Source organism: Salmo trutta, chromosome 15 (genome assembly GCF_901001165.1).
Source record: "Salmo trutta chromosome 15, fSalTru1.1, whole genome shotgun sequence".
In the NCBI taxonomy this organism is placed as follows: domain Eukaryota; kingdom Metazoa; phylum Chordata; class Actinopteri; order Salmoniformes; family Salmonidae; genus Salmo; species Salmo trutta.
In genome coordinates, this window is record NC_042971.1 from 465,622 (window position 1) to 479,082 (window position 13,461).

Genomic DNA, 13,461 nt, shown 5'->3' on the forward strand with positions numbered 1-13,461 from the left:
TTTCTCTCCTGTCTTGATTCTCTGATGAATTTTAATGCCTGATGAGGTGAATCTCTTCCCACAGTCAGAGCAGCAGTGAGTTCTCTTCCCTGTGGGTCTCTGCAGGTGTTTCTTGAGGTGTTCTAATGTGGAGGGACTCTTCTCTGCCTCTTCAGCATCATGAGGTTGTTGAGGCTCCTCAGAGGATCCACGATAGTCCCGTATCTCTCCTGTGTGAACAACAAAGTCAGACAGATGATTAAAATCCCACAACAGCGGTAATCCACTGTAAAGGGTGATGCCAACAGCGTAGCCATGATGTTGTACAACAATTGACGTCTGTAATGAATGTTAAAATTATTTGACATTTGCCTTAAAATGAGCAAGAATAGTCATATTTTGTCTTGTTTTCACATTAGTAGTAACATCGATGATTGTAGGCTAGAAATAAGTTATTCATGTTGTTGAAACTCTAAGCAGTGTGCCAGACGACTTTTGGTCTCCAATATAGGCCCCTTTCTGTGTTTGCTAAAATTGTGGCACGAGGGCAATTTCATTGCAGAAACTCCTCCCTGCTAATGAGGAAACCACTAGTTATGGATGTAGTATATCTGGTAATGAGGAAACCACTAGTTATGGATGTAGTATATCTGGTAATGAGGAAACCACTAGTTATGGATGTAGTATATCTGGTAATGAGGAAACCACTAGTTATGGATGTAGCATATCTGCTAATGAGGAAACCACTAGTTATGGATGTAGCATATCTGGTAATGAGGAAACCACTAGTTATGGATGTAGTATATCTGGTAATGAGGAAACCACTAGTTATGGATGTAATATATCTGGTAATGAGGAAACCACTAGTTATGGATGTAGTATATCTGGTAATGAGGAAACCACTAGTTATGGATGTAGTATATCTGGTAATGAGGAAACCACTAGTTATGGATGTAGTATATCTGGTAATGAGGAAACCACTAGTTATGGATGTAGTATATCTGGTAATGAGGAAACCACTAGTTATGGATGTAGTATATCTGCAAATGAGGAAACCACTAGTTATGGATGTAGTATATCTGGTAATGAGGAAACCGATAGTTATGGATGTAGTATATCTGCCTGGAGCAAAAATGGTGAGCAAAGATTTTAGATTTTCACAATGTATTCTGAAAGTGAATGGGGGAAAACTCAGGGGAGTAACCTCCATTTCCAGGTTGATGATGAGTTCATTTCACACTACTTTGGATTATAATTGTAAGACTCATTTGAATGTCCTGTTTATTATAATGTTTGCTACAGCATTAACCTCTCTAGGGTAGGGGGCAGTATTTTCACGGCCGGATAAAAAACGTACCCGATTTAAACTGGTTACTACTCTTTTCCAGAAACTAAAATATGCATATAATTATTTGATTTGGATGGAAAACACCCTAAAGTTTCTAAAACTGTTTGAATGGTGTCTGTGAGTATAACAGAACTCATATGGCAGGCAAAAACCTGAGAAGATTCCATACAGGAAGTGCCCTCTCTGACTATTTCTTGGCCTTCTATAGCCTCTTTATGGAAAATAGAGGATCTCTGCTGTAACGTGATAATTTCTTAGGCTCCCATAGGCTCTCTGAAGGCGCCAGAAAATGGAATGAGATCTCTGCTGTCTCTGGGCTAGGTACAGGAGCGCTGTTTGTGTGAGGGGTCAGGCTGGTGGCTCAGAGACAGGAGATGCGCAGCCACGAGAGTACTCCATGTTTTTCTTCACCAGTTTGAACGTATACAATATCGAGAAGTGGCCATGTTTTTCTTTCAGCCTTTGAATGAAAACAACTTTGCCCGGTTGGAATATTATCGCTATTTTACGAAAAAAATAGCATAATAATTGATTTTAAACAGCGTTTGACATGCTTCGAAGTACGGTAATGGAATATTTAGAATTTTTTTTGTCACGACATGCGTCCTCGCGTCACCGTTCGGATAGGGACCTGAACGCACTGACAAAACAGAGGATATTTAAACATAACTATGGATTATTTTGAACCAAAACAACATTTGGTGTTGTAGTAGAAGTCCTGGGAGTGCATTCTGACGAAGAACAGCAAAGGTAATCCAATTTTTCTAATAGTAAATCTGAGTTTGGTGAGTACCAAACTTGGTGGGTGTCAAAATAGCTAGCCTGTAATGGCCGCGCTATCTACTCAGAATATTGCAAAATGTGCTTTTGCCGAAAAGCTATTTTAAAATCTGACACCACGATTGCATTAAGGAGTTCTGTATCTATAACTCTTAAAATAATTGTTATGTATTTTGTGAACGTTTATCGTGAGTAATTTAGTAAATTCACCGGAAGTTTTCGGTATGTTTGCTAGTTCTGAACGTCTCATGCTAATGAAAAAAACTAGTTTTTGATATAAATATGAACTTGATTGAACAAAACATGCATGTATTGTATAACAATATGTCCTAGGAGTGTCATCTGATGAAGATCATCAAAGGTTAGTGCTGCATTTAGCTGTGGTTTTGGTTTTTGTGACATTATATGCTAGCTTGAAAAATGGGTGTCTGATTATTTCTGGCTGGGTACTCCGCTGACATAATCTAATGTTCTGCTTTCGTTGTAAAGCCTTTTTGAAATCGGACAATGTGGTTGGATTAACGAGAGTCTTATCTTTAAAATGGTGTAAAATAGTCATATGTTTGAGAAATTGAAGTTATAGCATTTTTAAGGTTTTTGAATATCGTGAGGTCACCGCATGTGTGGGAGGTGGGACAAAAGAGCTCTCTGAGGCATGTTGAGTGGGACTAGGGGCTCCGCAGTAAAATAAAACAATGATAACTACCCTAAACAACAGTATACAAGGCATATTGACATTAGAGAGACATAAAGCAAGGCATAAAGCAATCACAGGTGTTGATTGGGAGAGCTAGCAAAGACAACAACGGGTAAGACAACAACAATTCATCAGCTAAGACAACAACAACAGGTAAAATGGCGATGCATGGGCAGAGAGGGTCAGTTAAATACATACAGGGCCTGAATTCTAGGCTGGGGCCGACAGATAAACAAAACAAACAAAATGGAGTAGTGATTAATGAACAGTCCAGCAGGCATCAGCTATGTAGCCAAGTGATCATAGGGTCCAGTGAACAGGAATATATGAAACAGGGAAGCCGTTAGGTAGTCGTTACTACGCTAGCCGGGAGATGCGCCTGGCTCGAGGCTAACTGGTGCTAACTTCGAGACAAGTGCGTCACCGACGTCCGGCAAAGGCCGGTTGAGGGCACATCGGACGGAATTACGTCGGCAGACCAGTCGTGATGGATCGACGGGGCTCCGTGTCGACAAAGGGTCCAGGCCAATTGGCAAAAGAGGTATTGTAGCTGGAGTAATTTTGTTTGCTAGCCGGGAGATGCACCTGGCTCGAGGCTAACTGGTGCTACCCAAACGTTTTGGGTAGCCTCCCACAAGCATCCCACAATAAGTTGGGTGAATTTTGGCCCATTCCTCCTGACAGAGTTGGTGTAACTGAGTCAGGTTTGTAGGTCTCCTTGCTCGTACACGCTTTTTCAGATCTGCCCACAAATGTTCTATAGGATTGAGGTCAGGGCTTTGTGATGGCCATTCCAATACATTGTTGTCCTTCAGCCATTTTGCCACAACTTTGGAAGTATGCTTGGGGTCATTGTCCATATGGAAGACTCACTTGCAACCAAGCTTTAACTTCCTGACGAATGTCTTGAGATATTGCTTCAATATATCGACATACTTTTCCTTCCTCATGATGCCATCTATTTTGTGAACTGCACTAGTCCCTATTGCAGCAAAGCACCCCCACAATATGATGCTGCCACCCCTGTGCTTCACAGTTGGGATGGTGTTCTTCGGCTTGCAAGCCTCCCCCTTTTCCCTCCAAACATAACGATGGTCATTATGGCCAAACAGTTCTATTTTTGTATAATCAGACCAGATGAAATTTTTTCAAAATGTACGATCTTTGTCCCCATGTGCAGTTGCAAACTGTTGTCTGGCTTTTTTTATGGCAGTTTTGGAGCAGTGGCTTATTCCTTGGTGAGCGGCCTTTCAGATATAGGATATAGGACTCGTTTTACTTTGGATATAGATACTTTTGTACCTGTTTCCTCCAGCATCTTCACAAGGTCCTTTGCTGTTGTTCTGGGATTGATTTGCTCTTTTCGCACCAAAGTACGTTAATCTCTAGGAGACAGAACGCGTCTCTATCCTGAGCGGTATGACAGCTGCGTGGTCCCATGGTGTTTATACTTGCGTACTATTGTTTGTACAGATGAACATGGTACCTTCAGGCGTTTGGAAATTGCTCCCAAGGATGACCCAGACTGAGGTCTTGGCTGATTTATTTTGATATTCCCATGATGTCAAGCAAAGAGGCACCGAGTTTGAAGGTATGCCTTGAAACACATCCACAGGTACACCTCCAATTGACTCAAATGATGTCAATTAGCCTATCAGAAGCTTCTAAAGCCATGGCATAATTTTCTGGAGTTTTCCAAGCTGTTTAAAGGCACAGTCAACTTAGTGTATGTAAACTTCAAACCCACTGGAATTGTGATTCAGTGAATTATAAGTGAAATAATCTGTCTGTAAACAACTGTTGAAAAAATTACTTGTGTCATGCACAAAGTAGATGTCCTAACCGACTTGCCAAAATTACAGTTAGTTAACAAGAAATGTGTGGAGTGGTTGAAAAACGAGTTTTAATGACGCCAACATAAGTGATGAACTTCCAATTTGACAACAATTTGACCCCCACAGCAAATCTTAACTGCCAATTATAGAATATACTATAAAGCCTTGAAATCAGGTTAAAACTATAATTTTGACCTCATGGGTGGCCAGTCCTTGTATTTATAGTGTAGTCAATTCAGGCGGTAGCCCTGAGCTGGACTCAAACCTGGGTCCAGCAACTGTCAAGCCAACATCTTATAACTGTTACACCAAGATGTCTGAACTTCTTGACAAGGTCCCTAGGTTTTGGGTTACGGTTGATACAATAGCTTTCTCTATGAATGTGAGAGTGGTTACATTTCTCCAGCCCCGATCCCTCAGATGTTTACCAAACCAAGTCTCTGGACAGCCATTTTGTTTCTGTTTAAAACCTAGGTTACCCCTTTAAATAAGCCACACAATCAACCAATCAATCTGCAGATCAAACAATAACAAAGTTGTAATTCCATCACTGTTTTGGTAATAAGATGATTTTGGGGTTGGAGAAATGTAACTAATTTCAAATTCATAGACGGACCTATGGATGCAAGGACTGACCATCCATGATATCAACATTATAGTTTTAACCATGTTGAGGCTATACAGTGTTGATTTACATTGTTTCTAAACATTGGAGTAAAAAAAGCTTATTTGGGGTTCTGATGGGGTACAACAGTTGAACTAAGCTCACGAAGCATGTGTTATATTCTTCAAGAACCAATGGCTATAAATTAATAATTTAAAAGTCCAAATATGGATGTAGCTATTGCAGATTTCCGCGTTAACACCAAACATCAGTTCAACAACTGCAGAGTTTGTGCCTCTGTATTTAAGACAGTACTTACTAGTGTTAATCAGGGAACGGTTTCTCAAACCCATCTTATTGCTAAGTTCACCGTTAGAACCATTGGACGCCTTAAGATGCGTTTGGGAAACCGGACCAAGATATCCAGTTTCCTCCTCTTCTTCCACCTCCTTTTTGGATGTGACAGTCATCTCCCCCTCCTCCTCTTTCACTCCAAAAACAGCAGCCTCCTCTTCTTTTACTGTAACATCCTCCTCCTCTTTCACTCTGAACGCGTCTTCCTCTTCTTTCACTGAAACGTCTTTCTCTTCTTCTTTCACGGTAACAGCCTCACCCTCTACTTGTTTTTGTATTGTAACATCCTTCTCTTCCTCCTCCTCTTTCACTAGAGCTTCTTTCTCCGTCCAGCAGACCTCCTCTTCTTTAGCAGGAGGAGAGTAGCTTAGTGAACTCATGGTCGGGGATGTTAGCTAGCTAGCATTAGCGACTAGCCAAGTTCTAAGCTAACTTAGCAAACCAGCTAGCTGACAAACAACGTAAATATATAATTAAATGGCCCAACAAGTACATACGACCGAAGTGTGTTTAATTCACAGCGACTAATATACACCAAAACAGTGTAAAGAGCGTGAATGTTGTAGCTATGTTTGCTAGAAAGCTACCGAGGTGTCTGACTAGCTGTTGTTGTTGAAGGAGCGTCCCGTCCACTAGATTATACGTCACACTGGCAGCATCGCCTGAACCTAAAAGACGCACATCGCCATCTGCTGACTGGAGGGCAACGCAGTTGAGGAACCAAACGTTTATTTTTCATTTATTTCATAAAATATTAATATTACATTAAGTCGTTCAAAGAGAAGCATGTGTTGATTGATTCGTGTTTAATGAGTGAGAATTTAAAACAAACTTTACACCCACTACATATTCTCATTGAACCATACTTCTGACATGGATAATTTTGACCACAGAGGCATATCTTTTATCATAGCCAAAATGTCATTTGTTCCAGTCTTCACATTTTTCATGTCCTTGTCAATCAACTTGTTCTTAATACATCTAAATCATGAGTTAGTGTTTCTGTATCAATATGGACTTTTAACAAATTCAAATCCTTTGGAGTCATTTTGATCCCAGCCAAATAGGACGTTTATTTCAAATCTAAATCAAATCACATTTTATTGGTCACATACACATGTTTAGAATATTTTAATGTTGGTGTAGTGAAATGCTTGTGTTTCTAGTTCCGACAGTGCAGTAATATCTAACAAGTAATATCTAACAATTTCACAACATAGACCCAATACACACAAATCTAAGTATTTGAATCTAGGTTTCTCTGTAGACATGATCCAAAACCACGGACCTGTATCCGTGGTTTTGATCAGATAGACACCTGCAGACACACAGTATAGTGCCTCCCATGTACTCTCCTAAGATTGGACTTTTCTATACCACGTAACATATGACTGTGTACAAAACTGCCAATGGTAGAAAACTCTGCCAACGGTAGAAAACTCTGCCAGCGGTATACAGTGCATTCGTAATGTATTCAGACCCCTTCACTTTTTCCACATTTTGTTACATTACAGCCTTATTCTAAAATGGAAGATTTTTTCACTCATCAATCTACATGCAATACCCCCTAATGACATCACAATACCCCACAATGACATCACAATACCCCATAATGACAAACCAAAAACAGTTTTTTTGTAAAACATTTTTGCATATTTATTAACTTAAGTATTCAGACCCTTTACAATGAGACTTGAAATTGAGCTCAGATGCATCCTGATTCCATTGATCATCCTTGAGATGTTTCTACAAATTGATTGGAGTCTACCTGTGGTAAATTCAATTGATTTGACATGATTTGGAAAGGCACACACCTGTCTATATAAAGTCCCACAGGTAACCAAGCCATGAGGTCAAAGGAATTGTCCGTAGAGGATTGTGTTCCAGGCACAGATCTGGGGAAGGGTACCAAAACATTTCTGCAGCATTGAAGGTCCCAAAGAACACAGTGGCCTCCATCATACTTAATGGAATACTCTTCCTACAGCTGGTCACCCGGCCAAACTGAATCCGTGAATAAAGAGACACAAATATATTAATACAAGTATTTGTATTTATTATGGATCCCCATTCGTTTCTGCCAAGGCAGCAGTTACTCTTCCTGGGGTTTATTATGGATCCCCATTAGTTCCTGCCAAGGCAGCAGCTACTCTTCCTGGGGTTTATTATGGATCCCCATTAGTTCCTGCCAAGGCAGCAGCTACTCTTCCTGGGGTTTATTATGGATCCCCATCCTGCCAAGGCAGCAGCTACTCTGCCTGAGGTTTATTATTGATCCCCATTAGTTCCTGCCAAGGCAGCAGCTACTCTTCCTGGGGTTTATTATGGATCCCCATTAGTTCCTGCCAAGGCAGCAGCTACTCTTCCTGGGGTTTATTATGGATCCCCATCCTGCCAAGGCAGCAGCTACTCTGCCTGAGGTTTATTATTGATCCCCATTAGTTCCTGCTGTCACGTCCTGACCAGTATAAGGGTTATCTGTTATTTGTAGTTTGGTCAGGACGTGGCAGGGGGTGTTTGTTTTATGTGGTTCGGGGTTTGTTGGGATTTGTGTTTATGTAGAGGGGTGTTTGTTTAGAGTATTCCGGGGTTTTGGTTATGTTCTATGTTTTGTATTTCTATGATCTGTTTATGTTGTGTATTTCTTTGTGTTGGCCTGGTATGGCTCTCAATCAGGAACAGCTGTACATCGTTGTTGCTGATTGGGAGTCATACTTAGGTAGCCCTGTTTTCACATGTCCTGTGTGGGAAGTTGTTTTTGCACTGCTAGGGTTAGCCTGCATTACGGTTTGTTCGTTTTCTTGTTTTGTTTCGTATGTGTTCTAATAAAAGTTAATATGAGCACTCAACCCGCTGCGCCTTGGTCCACTATATACAACGACCGTTACACCTGCGAAGGCAGCAGCTACTCTTCCTGGGGTTTATTATGGATCCCCATTAGTTCCTGCCAAGGCAGCAGCTACTCTTCCTGGGGTCCAGCAAAATAAAGGCAGTTATACAATTTTAAAAATGTTCACAACACACTGTGTGCCCTCAGTCACCTTGTCCTAGAGAGATTTACATGGTTATCAAAACGTCACACCACGGTGAGCCTAAACAAAACACAGCCCTATGGGAAGAATGAATGGTGGAAAAACGATTGGAACCATTTCCCTGTTTGAACTCTAGTCTGACAGCCCAAACAAAAACACTAATTCTCAGTCAGAAACACAAGTCAGAACACAGCCTTTCTATTCTCTCATGTGTTTTCAGGTCCTCTGACTGGGAAAATGTCTTTCCACAATGAGAGCAGTGGTATGTCTTCTCCTCCTGTGTATTTGTATGTTTTCTTTCAGGTACCTTAACCGGGTAAATTTATTTCCACAGTGGGAGCAGTTGTACGTCTTTTTTCCTGTGTGTGTCCTCTCATGCATGTTCAGTTTTCCTAACTGGGCAAAATGCTTTCCACAATGGGAACATTGGAAAGGCTTTTCTCCTGTGTGTGTCACGTCCTGACCAGTATAAGGGTTAATTGTTATTGTAGTTTGGTCAGGACGTGGCAGAGGGTATTTGTTTTATGTGGTTCGGGGTGGTGGTTGTTGTAGAAGGGCATTTGATTTATGTATTCCGGGGTTTTTGGGCACTGTGTCATATTCATGTATTTCTATGTTTAGTCTAGTGTATCTGTTTCTATGTTTAGTTAATTGGGGTTGGGACTCTCAATTGAAGGCAGGTGTTGTCTTTTTGCCTTTGATTGAGAGTCTTATATATTGGGGTGTGTTTGGGTTTGTATTTTGTGGGAGATTGTTTCTTGTTTTGCCTGTTTCTTGTTTAGCGTGAGTGAGCCTTACATGACTGTTGTGTTGATCGTGAGTTCGTTGTTTATTATTTTGGTGTTCGTAATTTTGAGTTAAATAAAACGTCAAGATGAGCATCCACCATCCTGCTGCATTTTGATCATCCTTTCCCAACTACAACCGTGACAGTGTGTCCTCTCATGCCTTTCCACGCTCCCTAACCACCTAAAACTCTTTCCGCACAAGTAGCAGTGGTAAAGCTTTTCTCCAGAGTGTATTCTCTTATGTGATCTCAGGCTCCCTAACTGAGTAAAACTCTTTCCACACTGGGAGCAGTGATGTCATCCTGCTGGTTTGGACGTCTCTGGGTCTGGTTCCCCTGAAGGACTCTTCCTGCTGTCAGAAGGAGAGTCTGGTCTCTCTCCTGTCAAAGACAAACATATTAATTAAACAGAGACCTGAATGAAACCTCCACATGATAAAACTTCCTATGAGGTTAAATCTAGACTAGATCCTTCAATCACCTGAAGTCAGTTTTCACAAGTATTAAACCCACTTCAAAATGCAGGTCTCTGTGTGCTTCTTAGGATGTCCAGGCAGGTGATTCACTTCTAACCGAAGTCTTGCAGGTGTTTACATGGTTTTACACAACTGCCAGGTCATCGAAAAATCTAATTTCAGTACGAGTGTATATATATATATATATATATATATATATTATTTTTTTTGTACCTTTACCCCTTTTCTCACCAATTTCATGATATCCAATTGCAACTCCCCTACGGACTCGGGGGAGAGGCGAAGGTCGAGAGCCATGTGTCCTCTGAAACACGACCCTGCCAAGCCACACTGCACATCTTGACACACTGCTCGTTTAAAGCCAGCCACACCAATGTGTCAGAGGAAACACCGTCGAGCTGGCGACTGAAGTCAGCGTGCATGCTGACCGCCACAAGGATTCGCTAGAGCGCGATGGGACAAGGACTCCCGGCCGGCCAAACCCTCCCCTAACTTGGACAACGCTGGGCCAATTGTGCGCCACCCTACTTTAGTGCTTTATTGCAAACAGGATGCATGTTTTGGAATATTTTTATTTCTGTACAGGCTTCCTTCTTTTCACTCTGCCAATTAGGTTAGTATTGTGGAGTAACTACAATGTTGTTGATCCATCCACAGTTCTCTCATATCACAACCATTAAACACTGTAAGTATTTTAAAGTCACCATTGGCCTCATGGTGAAATCCCTGAGCGGTTTCCTTCCTCTCCAGCAACTGAGTTAGTGACTGGGTATATTGATACACCATCTAAAGTGTAATGAATAACTTCACCATGCTCAAAGGGATATTCAGTGTCTGCTTTTTTTACCTATCTACCAATACATGCCCTTCTTTGCGAGGCGTTGGAAAACCTCCCTGGTCTTTGTGGTTGAATCTGTGTTTGAAATGCACTGCTCAACTGAGAGATATTAAAGATAATTGTATGTGTGGGGTACAGAGATGAGGTAATCATTCAAAAATCATGTTAAACACTATTATTGCACACAGTGAGTCCATGCAACTTATGTGACTTGTTAAGCAAAATCTTTACTCTTGAACTTATTTAGGCTTTTAATTAAATTTGTAAACATTTCCAAAAACCTAATTCCACTTTGACATTATGGGGTATTGAATCCATTTAACCCCAGTATCTCTACTTGCACATTCATCTTCTGCACACCCTACCATTCCAGTGTTTAATTGATATATTGTAATTACTTCGCCACCATGGCCTATTTATTGCCTAACCTCTCTTATCCTACCTCATTTGCACATGCTGTATATAGATATTTCTACTGTATAATTGATTGTATGTTTGTTTATTCCATGTGTAACTGTGTTGTTGTATGTGTCGAACTGCTTTGCTTTATCTTGGCCAGGTCGCAGTTGCAAATGAGAACTTGTTCTCAACTAGCCTACCTGGTTATATAAAGGTGAAATAAAAATAAATACATTTTAAATTTAGGTTGTAATACAACAAAATGTGGGACAAGTCAAGGGGTGTGAATACTTTCTGAAGGCACTGTATATATAAAACTCCCCCCACACAGCAATCTAATAGCATCGGTAAAATCTGTTGAAATTAAACCACAGATAAATATACCTAACATAGTACATCTATTAAACAATACATCACAACACATACATCAGAAATAGTTACACATTATAGAGATCCATTCATGGATGTTCAGGTCTGTTGGAAAAACGTTCAGAAATGTCCACTGCTGATTTTTTCCCAGGCGTCCATAGCGGACACCCTGGCCCTATGAATCCTGTCCGTGGACAAATTCTCAGTCAGAAACATAAGTCAGAACACAGCCTCTCTATTCTCTCGTGTGATTTCAGGTCCTCTGACTGGGAAAATGTCTTTTCACAATGAGAACAGTGGTATGTCTTCTCCTCCTGTGTATTAGTATGTTGGAAAGGCTTTTCTCCTGTGTGTTTTCTCACATGCTTTTGCAGACTCCCTGACCACCTAAAACTCTTTTCACACTGGGAACATTGGAAAGGCTTTTCTCCTGTGTGTATTCTCTCATGCGTTTTCAGGCTCACTAACCACCTAAAACTCTTTCCACAGTGAGAACAGTGATAAGGCTTCTCTCCAGTATGTATTCTCTCATGCTTTTTCAGGACCCATAACCACCTAAAACTCTTTCCACAGTGGGAACAGTGATAAGGCTTCTCTCCCGTGTGTGTTCTCTCATGCCCAACCAGGGCTCCTAACTGAGTAAAGTTCTTCCCACAGTGGGAACAGTGGTAGGGCTTTTCTCCTGTATGTGCTCTCTCGTGCATTTTCAGGCTCCCAAACCACCTAAAACTCTTTCCACAGTGGGAGCAGTGGTGTTGGTTAGGCGTCGCTGGGTCTGTTTCCTCTGAGGAACTCTTCCCGCTGTCAGAGTCTGGTCTGTCTCCTGCAAAAGACAAACAGATTATTTAGTTAAACAGAGAGTCCTGAATGAAACCTCCATTCAATAAAATTGTTTTCCTATGAGGTTTAATCTAGACTAGATCCCTCAATACCCTGAGGTCAGTTTTCACAACATTACATCATTAAAAATAAACTTGGTGACGGTGAGATTTAAAAACAATGTAGAGCTCCATATCTAATCTCTCAGGGAATGTCATGATGTCATAATGATATATAATGTCATGTTTACAGGCTGAGCAGAGCTCTATAATAATAGATAATGTCATGTTTATAGGCTGAGCAGAGCTCTATAATAATAGATAATGTCATGTTTATAGGCTGAGCAGAGCGCTATAATAATAGATAATGTCATGTTTACAGGCTGAGCAGAGCTCTATAATAATAGATCATGTTTATAGGCTGAGCAGAGCTCTATAATAATAGATAATGTCATGTTTATAGGCTGAGCAGAGCTCTATAATAATAGATAAGGTCATGTTTATAGGCTGAGCAGAGCTCTATAATAATAGATAATGTCATGTTTACAGGCTGAGCAGAGCTCTATAATAATAGATCATGTTTATAGGCTGAGCAGAGCTCTATAATAATAGATAATGTCATGTTTATAGGCTGAGCAGAGCTCTATAATAATAGATAATGTCATGTTTACAGGCTGAGCAGAGCTCTATAATAATAGATCATGTTTATAGGCTGAGCAGAGCTCTATAATAATAGATAATGTCATGTTTATAGGCTGAGCAGAGCTCTATAATAATAGATAATGTCATGTTTATAGGCTGAGCAGAGCTCTATAATAATAGATAATGTCATGTTTATAGGCTGATCAGAGCTCTATAATAATAGATAATGTCATGTTTATAGGCTGAGCAGAGCTCTATAATAATAGATAATGTATTGTTTATAGGCTGGTCAGAGCTCTATAATAATATATAATGTCATGTTTATAGGCTGAGTAGAGCTCTATAATAATAGATAATGTCATGTTTACAGGCTGAGCAGAGCTCTATAATAATAGATAATGTCATGTTTACAGACTGAGCAGAGCTCTATAATAATAGATAATGTCTTGTTTATAGGCTGGTCAGAGCTCTATAATAATAGATAATGTCATGTTACAGGCTGA